This window comes from Buteo buteo, chromosome 19 (assembly GCF_964188355.1).
Source record: "Buteo buteo chromosome 19, bButBut1.hap1.1, whole genome shotgun sequence".
Classification (NCBI taxonomy): Eukaryota; Metazoa; Chordata; class Aves; order Accipitriformes; family Accipitridae; genus Buteo; species Buteo buteo.
In genome coordinates this window covers 14,228,596-14,252,114 of record NC_134189.1, presented here as the reverse complement: position 1 = coordinate 14,252,114, position 23,519 = coordinate 14,228,596, and the positions used below count along the sequence as shown (strand labels likewise).

The 23,519-nt window shown below is 44.5% G+C and overlaps 1 protein-coding gene across 11 annotated transcripts in view; it reads left to right on the top strand.

Moving 5' to 3' along the window:
• Positions 1-23,519, top strand: part of MICAL3 (microtubule associated monooxygenase, calponin and LIM domain containing 3) — a 186,490-nt gene that overhangs the window by 6,946 nt on the left and 156,025 nt on the right. For 10 of the 11 annotated variants that reach the window (XM_075051258.1, XM_075051257.1, XM_075051255.1 and 7 more), the window contains exon 1: positions 17,349-17,580. The exons of the other annotated variant lie outside the window; for it this stretch is intronic. The gene's annotated coding sequence lies outside the window, so the exon portion shown is untranslated. Of the gene's footprint in view, positions 1-17,348; positions 17,581-23,519 lie in introns of those variants that run through there. 11 annotated transcript variants of the gene reach the window in all.

Below are 23,519 nucleotides of genomic sequence, written 5' to 3'. Positions count from 1 at the left end.
ACAGTCTTAGCAGGGAAGCATGCTCTGTGAATCATTACAAAAGTTTAGGCTGAAAGCGTTAAAACACTTTGCATAATACGCACATAGTTTCTGCCTTGATCTTCCAAGCCACTCTTGTTTATTTTTCTAAGCTTGCTGTGATCAAAGCTGGTTCTCTGGTCTTGCTATTCATGTGACAGTTGAAGATTGCTACTGGTCAGAAATAGAACAATCACAGGACTAAATCTCTAGAGCTGCCTGAATCATAGGGTTAAAAGAGGACTGAGACGTACTTAATTGGCTGCCTACACATTGCTCAGCAAGTCAGAGGTTAACAAAGGACCTTATTCTTTGAAAAGATAATTGAGGCTGAAAACAAGTCAACCATCCCACAACTAAGCCATGGAGATCATCAGTTCTTGTGAACAATAGCTGATGATGTTTGGGATTCAGTGAGTTAAGTGGTTAATCCTATACAGAAAGCTACATCCATAATGGAGTTTAAATGGGGGGAATCCACCCAATCCGACCCCCTGAGAATTGCTTCTTGCTGTTATGCTGATGGATATGTCTATAAATATCATGGTAGCCATCAGCAGATAAAATCTCGCAGAGCTGAAAAGCCTCTCCCTATTAAATGATACATTGATCTCCATGAAACAGCAGTAGCCTGGGTTAATGAGCCAGGGAAAATAATCCCCCTGCTCTCGCAGAGTGATTGTAGCCAGAGAGAAGAAAGAAGGAAGACCCATATATTGTTTCCTTCTTGACTCAGTGGAAAAAAGTCAAAACCCATGTATACTCTTTCTTCCTTCTGCCCAGTGTTCTCCATAAGGCTGTTCCTTACATTCTGTATTGGGCACTCAGGCAGCATCTCATCAGCCTTTTGCTGCAATTTGTTCCAAATTTATCATTTGCTAATGATATCATATCTGAAGCGAAAGCCATCAGTCAGGACAGTTGGGGCAAATCTGCCATTGCAGTTTTCTTCAGATAAAGCAGTACCTTCTGCAGTGGCAGAGAATGTACCGGCAGGTTTGTGTACCTTCTCCAGCACAGGTACTAATGGGTGGCAGGCAAACTTCAGCAACCACTTCTGTTCATCCTCACCTTTTTCTGTCACTTCTGCGATTTTAGCAAAAAAGTGCTCGCAGTCCTGGTTTTTTCCTTTTTTTCTTTAAAGCTCAAATTCTTAGGGTTTTTAAGGCTATCGTGTTATAATGCAAGGCCTGACTCATGATTTTCTACTCTCAGAGCTGTTGGTACTGCATACCATGTAACATGCACATACACACAGTACATACACATTAACCCCTATATTTGTATACTGTCTCCATGTCTGTATGTGCATACAGGTCTCGGGACAAGTATGCCACCTTTCTGATGCTTTAACTAGTTCTCCTGGTATTTAGAGATGCCAGCCGCAAATGAGTTAAACCATATTAATTGGCTCCAATTTCTCTTTTGTTTTCTGTATATTTCTTTTCTGTGCTGTCCATTTGTTTCCCTTTGCTTTTCCTCCTCCATTTTGTTCTTTGGCTCCTTGCTCCTCAGTTGCTGACTTACTGCAAACCCCATCATTTTGCAGCATTGGGGACTGTGACTGGCAGTTGTGCTGGGCAAACCCCTGGACATCACTGTTGGACTTCCCTGGAGAGCTTGCAACAGATGCTTTGTATGGCTGCGCTGGCTGGCAACCGGTGCTGTTAGCAGTCTTCTTCCAGAGTTAATAAGGGCCAAGACGAGAAGGATTAGAAGAAAGCAGGACTTCGTAGTCCCCCCCAAACCCATGCCCATAGCCACTTACAATGCAAGGATACAGAAGGAAAGGGGATTATGAGGGCAGAATGACTAGGGTGCTTTACTGTCATCTTTCCCTTCTCTGCGTGGACGTTTCTACTTAGAGAGTCCTATGCTTGTCTAGTAGTGACCTAGGCAAGGAAGAAAGGAACATCACAGGGACTTTATTTCTAGTCTTGTCCTTTGCTGCTTCAGTGTCTTTGAGCATGAGAGAGTCTTTTGCTTCAGAGACCCTAGAAGGAGTTAAAGTAAATGGAACATGAGAGAAGGATCATGAGATTCACCAGCTCAGCCTGCCCTGTTTGCACTCACAGTTGGGTCTGCCGAGTTCAGTGACTCAAAGAAATGAGCTGTCATTACCTCTGAAGAGCCAATGCGCTAAGAGAAAATTATTCTGCTCCGTTTTCAGCAGTATCAACAAAATTGTTTACCAAGTTCCAAAGAGTTATATTTTTGGCGTCCCCGTGGCCTGTTTTGGCCTGTTGAATATTACTTATGAGTAAGAAGGAAAGAACTTGACTTGACTCTCAATTATAAAGCAGAATTTGAATGGCTGACAGTTAAAGAAAAACAAAGCAAACCCACTATTTTGTGTATTTACCTCACAGGATCTGGAGAGATAACAACTACGGAGCCCACTGATTTCAATTGGAGAGATACGTCCTGGTTTTTAAAGTCATGTCCCTGGTCTCTCAAAAGAACTGCAACTTGAGACACCCAAAATCAGCACTTGTACATCTAGTTGTAAATGGCCTGCTCAGAGTCATGCAAGACTGTGGAGAAGCTGGGTGCTGGGTGGGATTTCTGTCACAGACAAGCCTCTTTGTCCTCGGAGATCACATTAACCATGACTCTGCTGTAGTCTGTGCTCAGGCCCTGTGGCATCAAGAAAGCCCTGGTTAGGCTTCCTAAAGGAAGGGCAGAATTGCAGGTATTTCCAGGACTTGGTTGGGAAACCAATATCCTTTTGGGAAGAGCTGCAACCACCCTTAGTTTCTGCTGTTGTGCTGAGCAAGGGGAGCCTCTGTCCTCACTGCTGTGCAGATGTGGGCAGGGGATAGGTGCAGCGAGGCTGGAGTCTGAGCCTGGTGTCGAGGTAAAAATGCTGTTAAGTGGATAACAGGGCGCAAGATCTTCACTGTGGACTCAGGCTCCATAAAAGTACATGTGACAATGCCAGAAAAGCTATATATTCTTGAAACAGCCACAGGAGGATGGTGCTGCTGACTGCATAACTTGGGCTAGAAATAATAGCCGTGGTAGCACTGGCCACTGCCTATGAAAGTGAATATGAAAAGGACTAGGAAGAGCCCAGAGAGCAACAACAGTGAAATTAATAGTAGCCTAATAAACAATTCATGCCAAGGATTTATACAGTGCTTTACTTATTCAAAGCACTGTGTAAAACATTAGCTTATTAACCTTAATTAATCATTCAGGTAATTAAATGGAAGCGGAATGAAGATGGTTAGAGGAAGTTTGGAGTATGAAGGCTTCCTGAAATCATTAAATGATTTTGCTGTCTTTGATGGAAGGAAGAATTTATTCCTTTAGGGTTTAAATGTGCTTGCAGTGTGGGTGTTATTGCAGTTTTAATAACCGCCTGCTTAATTCCCTGGGATGAGAGATTACATGCAGCACAGCCAAAGGTTTCTTGTTTGTTTGAGTAACTTCGACAGTTATATGGGCCTAACAAAAATGAGAAATATCACCAGCTCTATGTTTCAGGGCACAGAATGATGGCCAGCTTTAGGAAGAAATCTTGTTCCTCTGACTTCTCACCAGCAGGATGGATTGGTGTGCATTCCTTTGCAAAATCTAGCATTTGCCATTGCTGGGAGATAGGGTACGGTTACAGCATGACCTATTGCTTTAACTTAAGCAGGAAAGAAAGACGAAGCTGTTCTGTCATTTGATGTAGAGGAATTGCTGAATGAGTGTGGCAAAAGACACTGAGAATGCTGCAAGTGAAAGCTAATTTCTTTATGGGTTAATTTGTTTCCCTGCAGTAAGAAGATAGGATTCTTTGGCAGAGAATCAGTGCAACTTGATTCCTGGCTGTGGCATATTTAGGTTTGTGTTATCACCTGCTGCCCACACTTATGTAGCATAAACTTAGAGAACTTCTGAAGAGATGCATTTTTAGTCAGCTGGCCTGAATGACTGCTTTGCTGATGAACCCCTTAAGCTGCTGGAAGAAGACCTGTTTCATGCCAGGCCAATATAACCACAGACCAGGCATGTAGCTCTGATTTCCTAAATTCAAAGACTGACTTACCGCACTGTGTAAGTCAGGTTTTCAATCTACCTGCAACCTGAGAACTCAGTATCTTAAGCAGGTACAAAACAAGCAGTTGGTGCTGCAGAGAAAGCCAACAACCTTCAAGAAAGCTGTGATTTAATAGACTGCTAATTGCTGTGATACCTTTGCTACCCTCCTTCAAAAAGACTACAAAAGCCTGTGTTTCCTTCTGACCTGGGATACTGTCACTGTAAGCAATGAAAGCTATCAGACTTCTTTTTTCTCTCCCTTTTCCTCTGTCTAGTTCCCCTGAGGACAGGAGATCCTGGCAGCTAGATTTACCCCAGGCTTTTGCCTTTTGTTTTCCTGTACTTTTCTCTTGGCACAATTCAGAAGTTTTCAGTATTGTGCTTCCACAATCACGTGCTAAAATATTTGCACAGCTGTCCGATGGCAGAAAAGGGGGGAAAGAGAAAATCCGCTCTTCTGTTATTTGAAAAGTTTAAAACAAAACAAAACCCCAACTAGAGTTTAACATGAGTTAATCATATAAAATCTTCATTTTCCTCTGCTCTTGTATAACAGAATCCTCCTTCACCTTGCCTGGTTTTCCCCATGTCCTTCACCACCACCTTCTCATACATACAACCCTCATACTGTGGGTTAAAATGCCTGTGGGACTCCATTGCCCACCTGTGGGCACTCACTTCAGCCTGTTCCTGGTGTACAGAAATAGGACCAACTCCTACAGGTTATAATCAGGCATTCTTCAGGCAAACCTCTGACTGAATTCAGTGGAAGTTTTGGCAGAAGGACTGCAAAAGTAATTACATTCCTCCCCCAAGTATATATATTGGATGGTGATGAGACATGAGAAAATACTGCCTAGAAAGAAAGTCCATTAATAAATGAGAAGTAGATGTGGGGAAGAGCAGTTGATTAAATTATTTATAATGCAGTTATAAAATTGCTGAGTTGCTGAGCCTTCCAGAAACCCATCGATAACAGGCATGACCATAGCAGCAGTTAATAGGCCTACAGACAAGCAGGAGCAAAGATCTCCATGAAAATGAGGTGTGGAAATATTGTGGAAAAAACCTAGCACGTCTAAATCAGCACAGAACGTATTTTAGTGTCGTGATAACTTTCTAATAGCCTTGAAAACTCATTGTGAGTTAATTTTACTGGCAGTGCACCAGAGCATTTCAAGCAAAAACTGAGCAAATGTGGGCCCATCTTTTAAAAATAGAAAAAAGTATAGACACTTCCTAACAAGGCTAACTATAGATCATAGTGAAAAAAATTAAATACATGTCTAGAAAAACCTGGATAGTGATACTAAGAGCAAAAATTAACCTCAGTGTTTGAAAGAACGAATCTTGTCTTTTTTTTTTTTTTTTTTGTCAGAATTACGTAATTAATGACTGATGATACTAGACCAGATATACTGCATTAGATCCTTTGGTGCAATGAGTAGAAGATTCAACTTTTCAAGTCGTTAGTGGCTAAAAGAAGGAAAAGCGAAAGGGCCAGCAAGCTCTTTTTCAGCTTTGACATCTATAATTCACATGCATGGACTGTACTCCCACTACAAACAATCTGCTCCCTTCCTACACGCATAAACACACACTCCCTGCCTTTATTCTGCTCTCGGACCACACACGCATCTCTGTCCACTTTCTGCCCTTTGCATCAGCTGGCCTCCTCCCTTGGACGCTTGAATGCCTTCTCTGAACTAACTCCTCAATTAAAGGTGTGTTTGCACCATGGTCCACCAAGTTTGGGTTGGGTTTTTTTAGTGCTTTCTTGCTGTCCTCAGTTGTGAGCTCCAGACAAAGCCTTCCTTTCTGTGAGGGAATTTCAGGACCAGGAATGTGGTCTGGACATTTATGGACAAAGGAACATTCATGTTCCCGTTCCTGTTGCCTCTTAATCATTAGGAAGAATGAATGTGCTGTGGCTTCCAGCTCAGTTTATGAAATCCATGTCCTCCTGTGGACATACATTTATGGTAGCTCTCTTTTGTTTGTGGCTGAGACTGAAGTGTGCAGGCGCAGGGATGTATTCTCTCTGTACTGGCCTGGATCCAGCAGCCAGAATGTCATTTCCAGCCCTTTAGCCTCTGCAACCTTCTGTTTGTGAAATTAGCCTGATGAGGCAACTGATGAGAAATTGGTGCTTATTAGCTGCTGTCATTTTTATACCCTCTTCTGTAAGTAATGGTACAGCAGCCCTTGTGATCCCATTAAGTAGCTCTAGCTAGTGCTCTGACGGCGGCAAGATAAAGCTGCAAATGGAAAAAGGCTTCTCGGTGCTGCAGGCCAAGCCTAGCCACCTCCTCTCCCTTACGTTCCTCTGCTGCTTTCGTACCCCCTGCTAGCCCAGGATTATTCCTTCTCAGGATTGTCTGCTTCAGGGGACAGCTGCATTTTGAATGGCTATCACACCCAGAGGCATCAAGTCTTTTCCACTAAGCCAAGCACAAAAATGCCTGAGGAAAAGGGGGTGGGGGGTGGGGGTGGTATCAGCAGAACAGATATATTTAATTATATGTACCAACCAGCATTTTCACTATGTAAGATTAAGCTTGTAGTTCAGTTTCTGATCTTACTGCATTCTCATTTGAGATTACTGAAGAAGCAGCCATAAAATGCCCATGATAACGTGAATTTTTATAACATGCCTTCATATGTTTAGTAACCTCCTATCTGTGTGGAACCAGATGCTCACAAGTCTGGATGTACTCATAACCAATTTTGAACAAGCCACTAAGCCACCATGCACGGAGATTGGAGAGGGATGATGTTAAAGTCCAGCATCTTTAACGTGAAGGCTCCAGACTTCCTGAGTCTGGGCCTAGATGAGCTTACCTACTTTGCAGAGATAATTCTGCACTGCCAAGTCTAGCGACATCGTCACAGCCATCACTGCATTTGGTGATATTCTCCAAGTCCCACATTTCAGAATCACGCAAGCATAGGAGAAATGGAAGATTTTTTTCTAAATCAAATTAAACTATAATCCTTGTAGTGTGTTGGAGAAAAGCTGGAAAACTCAGTCTGAAGGCAGAGGCAAAGATGAGTAAAAAGACTTGAATTGTTATTGTTTTTAATGTCTGAGATTTTTTTTAGCCCACTCACAGTTTTTTGAATCTGGTTCAAGTCTTTTTAACCTTTTTGGCTGATATTGCTGTTCTGAGCTAGTCCCATATCTGCTGCTTCAGATTATAGTGGGGCAAAAAGGTACTTAACCCCCTGTCATGATGGAATCTTTAATATTTGGATTTTGGCATCTGGAGGCCTGTGCCTACCTAGCAAGTTGTGATGAGCCACTGTCAGAGAAAGCTCAAACAACCTGAGTAAAAAGTGAGGACAGGAAAGTTAGTTAACAAAGCAAATGTGCGGGTTTTACTTCTGTGTGTTTGGTTTTGTCCGTACCACCTATGTGCACACAGAGCTGTATTTGTTACTAGTATCCTGAGAGAGGAAATCCATTACCTTAAAAGAAGCACTTGGCGTTAAGAGAGAATAATAAGGAAAGCAACAAAGAACCGTTAGCAACATTTTATTAAGAAGATGAGATAAATAGTCTGTCTCGTAAACAAGTGGTATTATTTGACTGTCCAAGGATTTGCTTTCCAAAACAAGCCTGAATTGTTCATTGTCCAGCAAAATAACGCCTGCTTCTGCAGTCCTGGCTACTTCCCTAACTACGGCCCAGACTCTGTAGGTCTCAGCTGCTGTAGCCTGTCCTGCCTAACATTACTAATAATATTTATGTCAATATTATAATAAAAATATCTTAAGCAAGTAGAGAACAGCAATTTTAAGGCTCAGAAGGTATAATGCCAAGACTTTTCAGTTGAGGGGACAGGAACAAAGGAACTCTGCCTGCCCTGAGTTTCCCCGTAGCTATAATAGGGCCTCACAGACACATTTGCACTTGGTTGTGTTGGCAGAGAAACACTTGGCAGAAAATATCTTATTGCTGTCTCAACTGCTTATTCACCTGCTCAGAGAGAAAAAATTATATTGCTCTGTCTTAGCACTTCTTCAAACATTGGTGAGCATGTGCTGATATTCCGATGTTTACCAGAACAAGGTTTCTTTTTTCCTGTTTTCACATGACATGGTATTTCCCAGAGGAAGCAAGTGGCTCTCTTGGGGTTATGCCAGCTTTCCTATACCATACAAACAAGATTTACAGATGCTGTAGAGCTCCGTGAGGGGAGTAACCAAAGCTGGGGGCGGGGGGGAGTACCTTCTGTATAAAACAGTCTTTTTTTCTTAAGAAATGGGTGGATTACCCAGGTCAGAGGAATCCTGAAAGGAGGAGGCAGTACATACATTTGGTGCTCCCATTGCCGATCCCTTACCGAGCCACAGGGGACCACTGCTCTGTTACCGTGGCAACAGTGATGAATTGGCAGCCAGACACTTCATCACACAGCCTTCCCGAGACCCTGTGAGATGCTCTGGGAAAGACTTACAGGAGATTTGCATCCGAGATCCCATTTCTTTTTTACTTTGGCTTTACCTTGTGAGCCTAGAGAAAGAGAAAATTGTTTGTGCGAACTCTCCAAAGAGAAACCTGTGCGGAGGCAGGGCACGATGAGCGGCGAGGGGGCTCTAATTTAGATGCTTGCCCTGGCAGAGGCGGACGAACTATGAGCACCTGTCGGGGAGGAGTTGACTTGTGCGAGAAGGTCACTTATGCAGCCTTCCTCTGTGAGTACTGACCCAGTCGGCCTCTTGTACCTCCTGCTGAAAATGTTATTTATTGTTTGTTATTGACTATAACATTCTGGTTTTTCTTGTTTCTAAGGGGAGGAATTTTCTTTTGTGCTAGCTCTTCTAAATAGGCTTCATGCAAAATCCATGTATACACCACTACTGGATTTTTTTTTCTAGGCACGAAGTCCTGCAGGAGCTGCAGACTCACCCATTAGCAGCAGATTTCTCACAGCAAGCTCGATGAAATCTGCAGGGCAGTATCTGCAGTTTGCAGCGAGTGCCGCACAATCCGTGCCTTAATGCATTGATACTGGGTTTTGTACTCTAGCCAGCTGATAAGGTACTATCCAAAGATCAGCTTTTTCATTTAATTCATGATTCCAGCCTTTGTTATACACACTAACTTACTTGTTTTTGTTGAGATTAAGAATTTAAGCAATAAGTCAAACAAATGCCACTTGGAACAGGTGCAGAAAGAGTATTTGCCCTATGTAGGATAGACTTACAGGCAATTTAATTCCAGTGAGCCAAACAGATGCATCAGATAAACTGCTGATAAAAAGAATGATTACATTGGCAAAGATCCACCACACTCCACCGTAGCACATGGATATCATAGTCAAGCATACAGACAGATAGCAGTCAAACATACAAAAGCCATGGGTGAGATCAATCTAGCATGGCGAACAGTAGGCTTCTATAAATGTAACTGTGCTACAGAGCAGTATGATCATCAGTTTTAAATTCTCACCTGAAAAATATTAATTAAATCTAGAGATCCATGAGAAGAATATACTGCTTTGTAAAAAATAATACTGCATTGCAAAAAAAAAAAATTATGAGGAAAAAGAAATCAAAGGGATCTTGTACACCATAGATCTGAAATCTTCATCAACCTGCAGCCTGCTTACATGAAAGCCAAGGAGATTTTTTTTTTTTTTCTCCAGATGAATTTGGTGCTTGTTCTGTTCCTTGGCCAGACAGCAGCACTGGGGCATCTCTAGTTGTAATCTCATTAAGACTATTAGGGAGTGATTGTGCTTGTGCTCTGTTGCTGGCATGGATTTAGGCAGACAAATAATCCTTGGAGCATGGATGGCTCTCACATTTGAGAGGAGGTGGGCTACATTCTTTCTCACGAGGTTTGAAAATCTTACAGCCTTGACTTTGGAAAGGCACTGTTTGCAAACCAGCCGAAAAGGCAAATAGGGACAGGTCCACTCAGTCCAGGCACACAAGGGCAATTCATGAACATAGCTTCTGTTCGTGGTAATGGGAGTCACATGTGTAAGTTCTCTGCACAATAACGGCAGAATACACTCCCTTCAGTGTGTAAATAGTATAAAGCTGTGCCTGTGTGAGTGTTGGCATGAGAGGCTGGGCTACAACAGAATAAAAACAGAAATCAGAAATGAATTATTTGTTCATTTTTCTGTCCCCAGAACCAGTCCTGTGTTCTGCTTTGTCCAGTCTGTTATAACTAACACAAGCATAGTAGCTTTTGCTTTTTTGGACTGTTTGACCAAACTTGAAAATATTTTGATAATAGAGGATGTTTCTGGAGTCAGATACAACTTCTTTTCATTCAGTTTTATCCCATTACTCTTCATTACAATTTCTTAGAACACCGTAAATACCTGTTCTTCCTTTTTTGCATTCCTGCATCACTCAAATATTAGCAGATAGTTCCGTTCCTCTGCAGCAGTGGAGTTTAAGTACTTCTGGATATAACTGGATTTCCAGCCCCCTCTGTGACCCCTGCACATGTGGACCTCTTGCACAAAAACCCATACCGGTTTATGTCATTCGCGTATGAGCTTCGGGAAGCAGTCTTTGCTGAATGAATGCCAGTGTACCACACAGTTCATAAATATGTAAAAGTAATGGGCCCTATCCCAACAAGCTTAGATTCAGAAACGTTTAGCAGATGTTCTGGCTGTGGGGGAGGAAAACAGGAGATGAATAAATACAATACTGCAATAACAAATACTTTGTTGATGAAACTGCACATAAATTAGAAAGACAAACACACCCTTACCAGGACTTTGACCTATCCATAAAACAACATCAACATGTTTTATTAATAGTAGTTCCACGTTCTCAGGATCAATAAAGTAACTTCATTGATTTACTTTCCTGTTTTTATTAATACTTCTCTAAACAGTGATGAATTTGGATGGAACATAGGTAGAATCTTTTTTATAGCTTGTCAAAGGACAATTCTAATAGTACTAGTAAGGCAGTAAGGTTCTCAACCAGGACCCCAGAGCCTTTTGCTAAAGAGAACCTAACCATGGGTAAGTTAAGAGTTTGAAGAAAACTTCCAGACTTGTTTGAGATTCAGGGCTGTCAGTTATTTCTAGAAAACACCACAAGCGAGCTGCTCTATACACTTGGTTAAAGAAGTAAAAAGCTGTTGCTTTAAAAACAGGTATACAAAACATAGCTCAGACTCTCCCCTAATCCAAATAGTAAACATGCCTTGTAGACCTTAATGCATGCTGTGTGGAGTAAACCAGTCCCAGGGGCAGCCCCGCACAGGCAGCTCTTGTGTGGAATTTGTATAGCCCAAATTAGGTGAAGAACCAGCAAAGTGTCTCAATGACAACCTCGCAGGACTTTCTTTCTATTACATTGCAGCAAGGTATATTTAAATCCATTCCTTTAGTCCTTCTCAGGGACTAGCTGAGTACAAGGAAATGCTGTACTTCTGATTTTTTGTTTAATAGTATGGCAGCAGTCTAGTAGTACTTCATCTGAGTATGGTCATCTTCTTGCATATGTATATTTTGCTCATTGAAAAGCATTTGCTTACTGCTTTAGATGATCTTGCACCTCTTTACACTCCCAAGCTGCTGTTGTTCTTAAAGGAAGCGTGAAGTTAAACTCAGCTGGGCTACTCTTCCCGGACATTAGCATACTGTACAGTTTTGGGAGGGAGTATTCTGCCCTTGTGTAGCCTTTGTTTTGAGTTACCTCTACTTAAAAAATTACAGTATAGTGAAGTGAAAGTTGTGTGTTTCTCATTAGCTTCTTGTATGCCTACAGTCCTGAGTCATAGCAGCAAACCCAGCCGCAATTTTATATTTCGCTGCTTGGAAAAATCTGTGAGCAGTGAAATTATCTGCAGTGTGTATGCACAGACTCGGAGTCTCTCTTATTCCTAAAATGCTCCCAAATGCTTAAGTCTACACTGAACACTCAGCAGATTTGCATGTAGCCCCAGAGAAACTCTCCTTATTAGTTCCTATCTGAAAGCTTATTTTCTTAGCCTGAAGGGTTAGAAACATTTTTCTACATGGTCAAATTTTTCTGGATCTGTTGGGCTGGCTTTTTATTTCTCTGTTGAACTGGGGAAGTTTTTACCTAGTAAAGTTTTTACGTTTTCTTAGTGAGCCAATAGGTAGTTGTTTCAAGTGAATTAGTCTTGTATTTGTTTTCTTGTAATAAAACACCACCAGCAATTTATTTGGAACTCAGCTCCCACCCCTGCACACAGCATCATTCCAGATTAGTGTATGCATCTGTGTTCAGGGGTGGCAGAAGGGGGTTAAATAGCATCATTTTATAAATATTACAGTTATTCAAATGCTTATGCAGTGAACAACCATTTGCATGAGGAGAATGCTGGGTGGTTGATCACTTCTGCCTTGTATTTCAAATGCAAGTTGAACACCTGTGTTATTGCTTAGGAAGTCAGCTCTATATTTTCTCCGGAATTGGACAATTCTTCCTGCTAACAGTTGCAGCTGATGCAAAGACAGCAAATTTTAAGACCTCTGTAGACTAGACTTTCTCTGCTGTCCTTCAGTTTCTTCTGGAAGCTTTTCTTCTTTTGGAAGTGTTCGGCTGCTGATTTGTGTACAGATTACTTTTACATCAAAAAAAAATTCTCCAGCTGTCCAAGTAGATGTGAGCATCAGAAATTAAGACTATAACTCATCAAGGAGATCCCCAATTAAATTGCCTCCAGCAGGTAGCAATTTAAATGCAGCGACTTTTAGCAGAAACACTTGCATACAGGAGGTAAGAGTACTGGTTAATGGAGAGCATCTCAGATGCTTCAGTGGCACTTTGGTTTCATGTTGTGGACTTGACTTTTACAAATACTGCCACGTATGTGGAAAGCAAAAGAAGTCCTCTGGCACTGTAAACATCATACTAAGATGTATAAACAGGAGGGATCTTTGCAGAACACACCAAGTGCTCCTTCCATTCTACATCATACTGGTAAGGCCTCAACTGGGAACACGCTGTGTGCTGTGTCTGCACATGGAAATTCAGGAAAGGCACGGACTGGAAGTGAGAGCCACCAAAGGTGAACATCAAGAATCACCAGAGGTCTCACCATGTAACCTAGGGGGAGAGGCAAGAAAAAATGGAGTTTCAGGTCTGGTGAATGTCATGAGAAGTGATATGATAACTCTTCTTGCATCTAAAAGGCTGTTGCAGCAGCAAGAAGAACAAATGTTTTCTTTGTGATGGGTAGGATGAGAAGTAGATGTAAATTAGGGTAAAAGAGATCCAGGTTAATCATTAGACAAAACTTTCTAAAGGCAAAAAGAGTGAATCATGAGAAAAGAACATCTTGCCTGGATAGACTGTGGTGTCTGCAGCACTGGGGAGGTCTTTAAGGGATAAACCAGGTGGGACAGAGATGCTTTCACAGGGATGGAATTAGATGACCTCTCAGTATCCCTTCCAGCCCTGTAATTTGGTGATCACCGCCTCATTTGAAAACCCACTTGCTGTGTTTTTACTTGCTAATTCCAGATGTGGGGTCTCTGCTCTGGGACACTATGCTTCCAGTGGAATTTGCTGGTCTTGGTTTTTGAAGAGATTACAAATTCCCACAGGAGCAGTCACGCACCTGGCAAGTTCTGACCCTTGGAAGGGTGGCAGAAGAGATTCAAGATTCTTTGGCCATTTTTAGCGTGAAAATAGCTTTGATATCATGGAGGTACCAAAAACTGTCTTGGATTTTCTTCTGTAACTTGCCTTCCTTGCTATACTCCTTGTCTAACTGGGAGCAGCACCTGGCCCTTATGAACCTTCAATAATTTCTCTTAGAAACGGAATATATAAAGAAAGTCAAGCCTTATTTTTGTGTATTGGTTTTTCAGAATGGGACACTGTGCCATACTCTGACCTTATTTTGAGCAATAGCAGCTCACCTCCTTTTATGAGCTGAATCTTGAATCACAGTATTTTTCCCTGGGTTGGTTTGGGATTGCTTCCTCGACAGCTGCTTTGCTTTCTAGCAGTCACTTCTGGGGTGTTAGGCACCCAGTTTTACAGTGCTTGCAGGAATTCATTCACAGGGAATCACTGCTTGCCTGGGGCAAGGTGACTGTTACCTAGCCCAGTGCAAACCAGCAGTTCTGTAAAGTCCTCAGGGAAGATACGGCAATGGGCTTACCTTGCACATCACCAGCCTGGAACATCAGACTCCTACTAGGCTGTGATGCAGGATTTCAGCTGTTCTTGCTTGCTTTTACAAAGTAGCGCATTTTGTACTGATGTTGCAGCCCCTTGGGTTTGTGTGTGCACTTTATTAGCCTAAAGTTCTGTACAGTACTGCCTTCTACCCTCCTCCCACTCTGAACACCATGTGCACGCAGTGAAAAGAGACGTGCAAAGGAAGTATAGTGCTTTGTTTTTTGCTTTAGTTCTACTTGTTTAAACCCTTCCTCTTACAGTGCATTGTGAAAACTTCTCTGGCAATCTAACAGCGTAATGATGCAAATAACCCTGTCATATGACTAAGCCTCGCTGGTGCTGGATTCCACAGTATCAAGCCAAGATGTACAGTCTTGCCGTGGATGCTATAGGCAGCCTCATGCTAGAGTGCAGATGGCTCTTCAATTCCCTAATGGGAATTGTTCATGTCCTTATTAGCATTTTACAAAGATTACTGTTAAACTGACAGCCCTCCTCCTGACTGTTGAGAGGCAGAGTGCTCAGCCAGTAATCAGTGGACACACTGTACGCATTGGCCCCTTTGAGAGCATGTTAAAATGTCTCCTGTATCATCGTATGTAAACCCTCTCTTCTGTCTGCTTTCATTTTTCAATAATCTAACACATCCTCAACCTCCATCTTTGTAGAGAAAGACACTTTGATATTTTGGCTATCAACAGGTAATACAGGCTGCTGCCCCCCCTGCAAAGAGCAACTACGTCAGTGGCCTTCACTGACTTCAAAGGTGGAAATATCCATTGACTGGCGCTCTTCCTGCCCTTTGGTACTTGTATGTGCATGACTTTGTGCATCTGCTCAGGTAAGGACCGGCATCTTCGCCAGATTTTCCAACACGTGAGCTCAATCAGCAGGCTGCGGCTCTCAAGTGATTGCGACCAGTAGCTCTAATTTCTATGCTCATGGAAACTCCATCAGTAAACAGGGTGGGTTGAGCCAAGTTTAGATCAGCTAAAGGCTTTCCTCCATCTGTTCTCAGGCAGGGATATAGATAGTGATTTGGGAATTGTGCAATTCTGGCTGATATTTGTCATGCCACGCTGTAGTAAGAATTTCCTCAGCCATATCATGAACTCATTTTATGCATTGCTTATGAACACTATCTATTTTGTTTTTTATTGCATATGTTATTGCAGTACCTGACTGCTTTTCATGCTAAAATCTCCAATAAACTATGGAGATCCGAACTTCTCTTAAGGTAGGGTTGGAAGACCATGGCTTTGGTAGGACACGGGGACTGTGTGGGTCTGGATGTGAAAAGTGTTTGAATTATCTCTGCTGGAGAGGCTGTGTAAAGGAAACCTGGTGTACTTTCATATTGCTGTTGCTATTATCCTATTATACTGGGTTTGTACTTGATTCCTAATCCCTGGGTCATTCACAGTGCTTCTGTATTGGCTTGCATTCCTGCTTTATTCAGGTGCATATCAACTGGCTCCCTTGGCTGAAGAATTCAAGGGCATACTCAGCTGAGTGTGGCCAAGCAGCATGTATGTGTGGACTGCTTATACACACTAAAGTGTACAGATAGGAATGAAATATTTATATATAAACAGTATACAAACTTGTATATATATATATGCACACAGAGATGTGGGTGTATGTACATGCTGAACTGACAGTGCTTTTCCTGACTGCTGGTTCCAATGCAGAGCACGCAGCCAGTAACCTGTGGCTTCTGAGAGCATTTAAAAAAGTGAACAGATGCGCATACATACATATATAAGCCTACATACACACACAGAGACTGAAGATTTCTATGTTCCTCGCAGTGCTTTGTTGAAGAACAGGGGTTTGTTGTTCCCCTGTCCGTCCAGTACCTATACTATTAACCTCAGCGCAACCTGAGGGATTAGTCAATATTTGAGTCTTCCAAGGTGATTCAATTAACAGGAGACAAGGATAACAGGAGACAAGGACAACAGGAGCAGGCATTCTTCTGGTGTAATTTTGTTTATTTCACAGAGACCGAGGCAATGAGCTATTTTCCCTAACGCGGCAGGATCCAAACAGGAGGAGTTGCTATGACAGCTCCAAGCCTCTCCCCAGCCAACCCCGAACCAAAAATATATTTAGCCCTTTCTCATGATGATTTTATAAGCGTCTCTCCAGCCATTTTTACGTCTGATTTGCCACCTTTCTCCTGCTGGTTTCTTACGTGCCATCTCTCCCGCTGTCGGCTTCACCAGCGTTTCACATTTACACGCAGAGCGTGCGTGGAAGTCTTCCAAGCGCACACCTCGGCTCGTGCCAGGAGCCTCGCTGACAGGCAGCGCTTTGTGTGGCGGCACCTATTGTTTCAGCCGCCCGGCCTGCAAGAAGGCTCTCCTTGTTCTCGCCTCAGCTGGGAGGGCTCCGGTCGCTTTCTCGGGGGAGGGAGCGGGGGGGGTGGGGGGGGGTGGGGGGCAGGTCTTCGCGGGATTCCGGTCGGCAGCAGGTTTGCTTCGAGCGGGAAATACTCGCTTTCCCCTCCGGGGGGTGGGGGGCGGCGGGGGACCCGCCGGCCGGGGCGGGTGTGACAGGAGCGGGGACGGGGAAGGCGCGGGGCGGCGCCCGCCCCGAGGGCCCTGGCCGCGGCGGGCGGGGGCGCGCGCCCTAACGGCCCTTCGCGCGCTCGGGTCACAGAGCGCGCCCCCGACGCGCGCCGCCCCGCACGCGAGCGCCAACCCCGCCCGAGGCGCTTTAAACGGTTGCCGCTCGGCCCCGCCCCTTTTTTCATCGCTCTCCGCCAGTCGCGTTTGGCGCGCGCCCTGGCCCCGCCCCACCCCGCCAGGACGGCCAATCCCCACCCGGCCTGTGCGATTCGCGCGGTGGGAGCGCACCATTGCCAGGGAGCCGGGGAGGAGCCGGGAACGTGACGGGGCTGTGTGGGGGGGAACCGCGTCCTTTTATTGCTCGCCGCCCCACCTGCTGCGTTCCCGTAGCTGTCGCTTTCCTCCCCTTCTCCCCCTCTTTCAGAGCACCGTGGGCCCAGCGGCTGGAGCCCCGGCTCCCCGCCGCCCTCCCCTTGAGCCCCTGTATCGCTTTAAGGGGACGGGGCGGGAGGAGGGTGGGCTTGCCCGCGCGCTCCTCCTCCTCCTCCTCCCGTCCCGCCAACCGCTCCGCGCGCGGGGCGGGGCTGGGCCGAGGCAGCGGGAGCTGCCAAGGTGTGCGCGCGCCGCCGCCGCTTCACCCGCCCCCTCCCGCGGCGGGCAGGGTCGGGCCGCGCCGCGCCGCTTCGCGCCGCTCCGCTCCGCTCCCCTCCGGCAGCCTGACGGGCGGAGCGCGGCGCGGCGCCCCCCGCGGCAGAGGCGCCTCGGGCCGCGCCAGCCTCTGCGACCGCCGCCCCCGGAGCAGCATGAGGCGAAGGCAAGTGCTGCGGCGGGGGGGGTCCTTCCGCAGCCGCCTACCCGGGAGGGGAGGAGGGCGGGCGGGCTCCGGTGCGGCGCGGCAGGTGGGGTGGCCGCTGCCCGGCCGCGCGGGCGGGGGGAGGCGGCGGCGGATCCGCTTCATCCCTCGGCGCGGCCCGGCGCAGCGGAGCGGGGAGGGGTGTCTCTGCGCCGGGCCGGGGCGGGGGCCGTGCGGGCCCGCAGGGAGCGGCGGCGGCTGGGGCTGGCACAAGGGAGGCCGGGCACCGCCGCGGAACCCGATCCCCGCAGCTGGGCGGCTGGCCCTCGCCGGCTCCCTGGCCCGATTACACGCCTCGGCGCCGGGGAGGAACGCGGCGGTGGCGGCCGCCCTGGGGAACCATCCCCCCCTCCCCCCGAGCGCTGGCTTCGCCGGCGGCGGGTGGCTCGGCCGAAGGTGCCGGGGCACCTCAACCCCTCGCCCGGGGCTCGAAGGAGGCGGGAGCGCGGAGGGCTCTGCCCCGCGGCTCGGTCCCCCCGGGGCGCCGTGCGGCAGCGTGCTGCTCCTGCTCGCCGGCTTCAGCGCCGATAGCCGCTGGGCGGGTGGGGTTACACCGCGGGCAGGCTTCGCAGCGGTGACTCCCACGGTGTCGCGGAGTACTCCTGGTGCTTCCATCGTCAGGTAGCTAGGGACACCCCCGCAAGAGGAACGGCGCGTACCGGCTTCGTTTTATGTAGGCTTCTGCTTGTCTCCCCGACCTAAGCCTTTAGCCTTTTTATTTTTACTCTAGATATGTTCAGTACAAGGGGTGTCTAGCTTTATAATACTTCTGTCTCTGTTCTGCTTTTTTTTTTTTTTTGTTACGATACAGACTTAATCTCTGCAGGCTGTTGTCCCAAGATGTGTTTAGGGTGCTAGAATACTTAACAAGGGTAGCTGCGACTAAACATAGGGTTCCTTCTCTTATTACAATAAAAACCTGCTTATACATTCACTGTAATAACTTCATTGCATATTCTCAAGAAGTCATCTCTTACCTCATGCAGTCATCCATTTAAGATTAATGCTGTGGAGCAGTTGACAATAACTTCTGTTGAGATGGAAGAATAATTTTCAAGTCTGGCACCACAAAAATTGCCACTTCCTTTGTTGATTCTGTACTTGTACTTTGAAAGGTTAACAAAATGAAGAATCTGTGGAAAATCTCTTTGAGTGTTAGACTTAAAATTGGGGTCCTGCACTTTAAATGGACTGGGTCGGTACTAGCGTAGGGGCCTTAGGGGAAGCTGAGCAAATAAATGGCCTCTGACTGGATGATCTGGATATGCAGAAACTGACTGTCCTTTAGGGCCCATTTTAGTTACAAACTTTGAAAACTACAAGTTGTCTGAGCTTGAAAAAACCCAGTAAACAATTTTCTGTGTGTAACTAAGAACTTACTTGAAATAGACTTCTTTTCCCAATAGTTATGTTAATACCTCTTTCTGCATTTCTTTTACAGAATGTGCTTATTCTACTTATTTTTATTGTCACATTTTCAGCACTTGTGTTTGGGTTGGTCATACTGCAGGGATGTGTTTGGTAAAAATAACTTACTGCATGGGAATTAACTTCTTTAATCATGGGAATATTTCTATTGGTCTAAGAGTCCATGAAAGCTTACTTGCACAAAACTAGATGTAGAGTTAGATTGAAGTTGGCAGTGTCCCTTTAAACCAGCCAAAAGTCCAGTACACATTGATCTGCAGCTGAAAAAGTCACACTACAGTTGAGGGAACAGATGTATTTGTACTTGGCTTGCAGCTTGCTAAAGTACTTGTGTCCAAGAACACAGATGGATATAACTAGATACACTAGACTTGTATTCATCTGTATCTTAATTACAGTTGGAAGGTACACCTTTATAGCTGACTGGTGAAGTTGGAAATTCTTTAGTTCTTAAATTAATGGACAGGGGAACTCCTCTTGTTACAGGACAACCATGAAGATTTTTCTTTTAACAGTTATTCTTTAGTATTTGTGCAGAAAAAAATAACTAATAGTTATGCTGATTATGAATGACGTGTATCTCTGAATTTCAATTTTCAATAAATTTGAATACCAATCCTGTTCCTGACTAATCTTGTGTGTTAAGAAAGGATCTGTAAATAGTATGTGACTGTATATTCCTGCTGTAAACGTAAACACAGCTGGTTGAGGTCAGGATGATATTTTATTCTAAGCTTTCTTGCCTCTGTGGGTTTCAAATGTCCTGCAAACATGCATCACATGAGAAATCTTAGTTATTTTGCAGGTGCAGGTCTCCTTTGATAAAGACTACAGCACTGTTACTTTTCCATGAGAGCGCTCAAATTATTGTTGTACACATGGTAATGCAGAACTGATGATATGTTGCTTTTGGAGAAAGCTGAGGCAGAATTGGTCCTTAGTTGGATGTGTTCCTTTCATCTTGCAGGTTATCAAAATGACTTCTCAGTCACTTAAGTAATCCATGAATGGGTTAGGTGTTTTTTCTCCTTTTCAAACACAAGGGCTGTCTTGCCAATGTAATCTCAGAGTTCTATTCAGGGTAGCTCTAGGACAGAAAACTTAAAAGTCTCTTTTGACTGTGTCGCAGGAATTGCCTGTGAGAGCAACAGCAGAGCCCATACATGGACTTTCTTTGGTGTTATGGCTTTTGTGCTATTACCGTGGAGAAGGCTTAGGCAGCTGTGGTAACAGGTTGGTCAAAACTTGCTTCTGCCATGCAGCTTCCAGCCCTGATGTTTTAGGAATCTGTTCTCTGCAGTTGATCTACAGCTTAACAGCCTGGGGTGGAAAAATCCTTTCACGTGCAGCTGAGGCTAGGGCTACACTAAAATATTCCATCAGCGTAGCTGTCCATCAGGGGTCTTCACACAGATTGTTATATGAGTAAAGCACATGTGTGCTATTAGGGCTTGTCTTAACACTGTCGCCTGTTGTTAATATACGGGTGTGAAATGCAGCTTTGCTAATGCACTGTATGGCTGTTCTAATACTGCTGAGATATTCCTAGTGCAGATGTGATCAAGAGAGTTTTCCTGGGCGAGTGCTTTTACTGTAGCAGATCCTAATGATAATCTCACCTTTCATTTAAAAAGGGGAGGAGGGGGAATTTCCCCCTGGTAAATCCAGGAAGTGGGTTTTTACATGAGCTCCACTGGGGAGCCTTGCTTGCATTTTCTTAGGTCTCCCAACAGCACCAGAGCCTAGAACTGATCTTAGCCTTGCAAACTAGTGGAATGTAACTGAGATGTCAGCTACAGAGGTGCTGTTCATAATCTGATAGGTGGAAATAAAGCACAATGATACTGATCTGGTGTTCATGCTGCTATTTGGAAATGATGTGATAAGATACAAGAGGCAGGCACTGTTTATTTACTAGGAGGGGAGCCCAAAACAGTGGAGACAGAGCAAGAGGTAAGGTAGCATAGGAACATCAAATCACCACCCTTTCCTTCCTTTTTCTCCTCCTCCCTCCCCCAGCTGAATGACATCTTCTGTTGTAATTGCACAAGGGAGAGGGAGAAAGGGAAAAGTGCATCTAGGAGAACCCAAGAATGTACACTCTGAGGAATGAGATCTGCACGTAGATGGTGTTTGTGAACAGTATGAAAACATTTGGATTCCAGCTGAGTGTTTGGGACACGCAGCCACCAAATTATTTGTTGTCTGTTCTTGCAGTCTCCTCCTAATTTTGGGGTAGTTGGAATACATAGTTGATGGGGCTCTAACAGCATTTGGTTTCTTTGTGTTAACAGTAAACTGACATGGATCATAGCTCTTCTCATTCTCCTGCCTGTACTGTATCTTGATTTGAAGAGGCACTGTGATGCTTTTATGTATGGATTGGCTTGTGATAGAAATTCAGTGCCCAGATACTGGAAACAATTTAAGGAAAGGAAGGTTGCTCACCTGTGTGGGCAACCTCTCTTCTGACACCCCCCTCTCCCCCTTTTAATCAAGCAGCAATTATTTGGCTTGGTAGCAAGAGGAAACTGAAGGATGTTTTTTCTTTCTTTTCTGAGGTATTGAAATTTACTCTGTTCAGAAGTACTCAGTGAGACTAGGAAAGGACATGCAAGTTCTTGCTCTTTGTGGACAGCAGTAAATTAACAATAGAATTGTTTCAGGAGAGAGGAACCTATTTCATTCCACACTTCCTAAGGAGAATTCATAACTTTTCTGCTAAAGGTGTGCAGAAGCAGCATAGCTTATTGCTGAAGACAGAAGCCTGATTGTTCCAATAGAGATCAGATGTTCTGAAACTGTTGTTTTTGCAATAGACAATATGAGAAACCGCATTTCATTTTTGAGAAGGGATGCTGAAGAAAGCTATGAAAATTGTGAGGAAAACCTTTTTACTACATTCCTGTCTGTCTCAGCCTGTCATCTCTGCCTTCTCTCCAGATCTTTATCTGGGTTATATGTTAACCTTTTTCATTCTTTCTCCACAACATCTTTGAGATATGATCTTTTGTGTCTAGCCACATGGTTAAAACTAGTCTAGGCTGCCCTCACTTTGTCTGGATTTCTTTTTGACACTCAACTGTTCAAAACCATGACCGTTTTTACTGAAAGTGTTTGTTTTTGGTTTTGTCTGCCACTAAGACTCTTAGCAAATCATTCTTCTGTGGGGTCATACAACTACAGACATAAGCTAATTTTCTTCTTGACCCTTTTTGACCGTCATCCTGAGTGGCATACTGTGGAGATTTGACATGTAGTCCCACCTGTTAATGCTCCTAACTTTTAGGCATTTACTGAAGCCTTGTTGTGGTTTTTCTTTACCTTGTTCATCCTGAAAGAGGAGTGGCAGATGGATGCTTTTCAGCCTTCATGAAGAAAGGTCCCATAAACATCTATGGAGCTACCTCATCTTCTGCCTTCAGAGAAGTTCTTAATGCCTTCCCCTGCCATGAGCTGACTGAACCAGAATAGCCTGACAGTGGATCCAGTAGGCCACTGCTTATCCTCCTGAGTGTTTTTTGCCTTTTTGCTGTGCTCCCTTCTTTCTTTGGATCCACTTGTCCAGCAAGCATCTCATCCCTTGAGTTGGAGTCTCTGTGTGCAAGAGGTGTGTTTTCTTGTTCTGCTCCTATGTAGCATGTTATGTACTGTTATGTTCTGGTTTAGACTGGTGATCTCAAACATTATTGTATGATATGAAACATGGGTAAAATCTTGCAGTTTTCTGTTTTCTGTGCTGACTGTTTCCACCATCAGTCCAGGTATATTTTGTTATGTTATGGGTCTTTTGCTGTGTTTGCCTGCATTAGGATTCCAGTTGTACAGCTTAATTAAAATCTGGGAAATAACCCACTTATTACATCAACTTCCTCTTTGGCCAGCAGGAAAATTGTTCTGTTTTACTGCTTTTATGCTCTGCTGTTTGGAAATAATTCCTCCAAATCTGCAGTGCTTTGAAGTGAGGCAAGGCTTGCTGGAAGCTGATGTGGTTGAGGGAAAAGGACATTTCAGTGCATTGAAGACTTCTAATAAATCTTTCTTTCAAGCTTTTCTTAGTTATAGCCTTTATCGTCATTGCTGCAAGATGCTTTGGAATGAGCTTTGGGTGGCGTGTCTGAGGAAGTCTTAGGGTATAATCTACTCTTCTAAGTAACTTTTGAACTAAAGTGGCAACGGATAGCATAACTTTTATAGTGACCTCCCTTTAAATTAAGATCTCTTTACCCTGAGTCTGCGAGGAGACTTCTCACTGGAAGTTTAAGTGTAGGCAGAACAGCAGCGTTTTTGTGGAATCATATCTTGTTATCTCTGCCATACAAGTAAAAGTGCTTCTGGCCGTGTGTATCATATCTAACATTTCTATCTCTTTATGACCTTGGTGGAACTGCCTTGGTTTAACAGGATGGTTGGGAGGCCCTTGTTGCCCTTCTCTTAGTCTTTCTAAATATGCTGTGTATACTTACACAGCT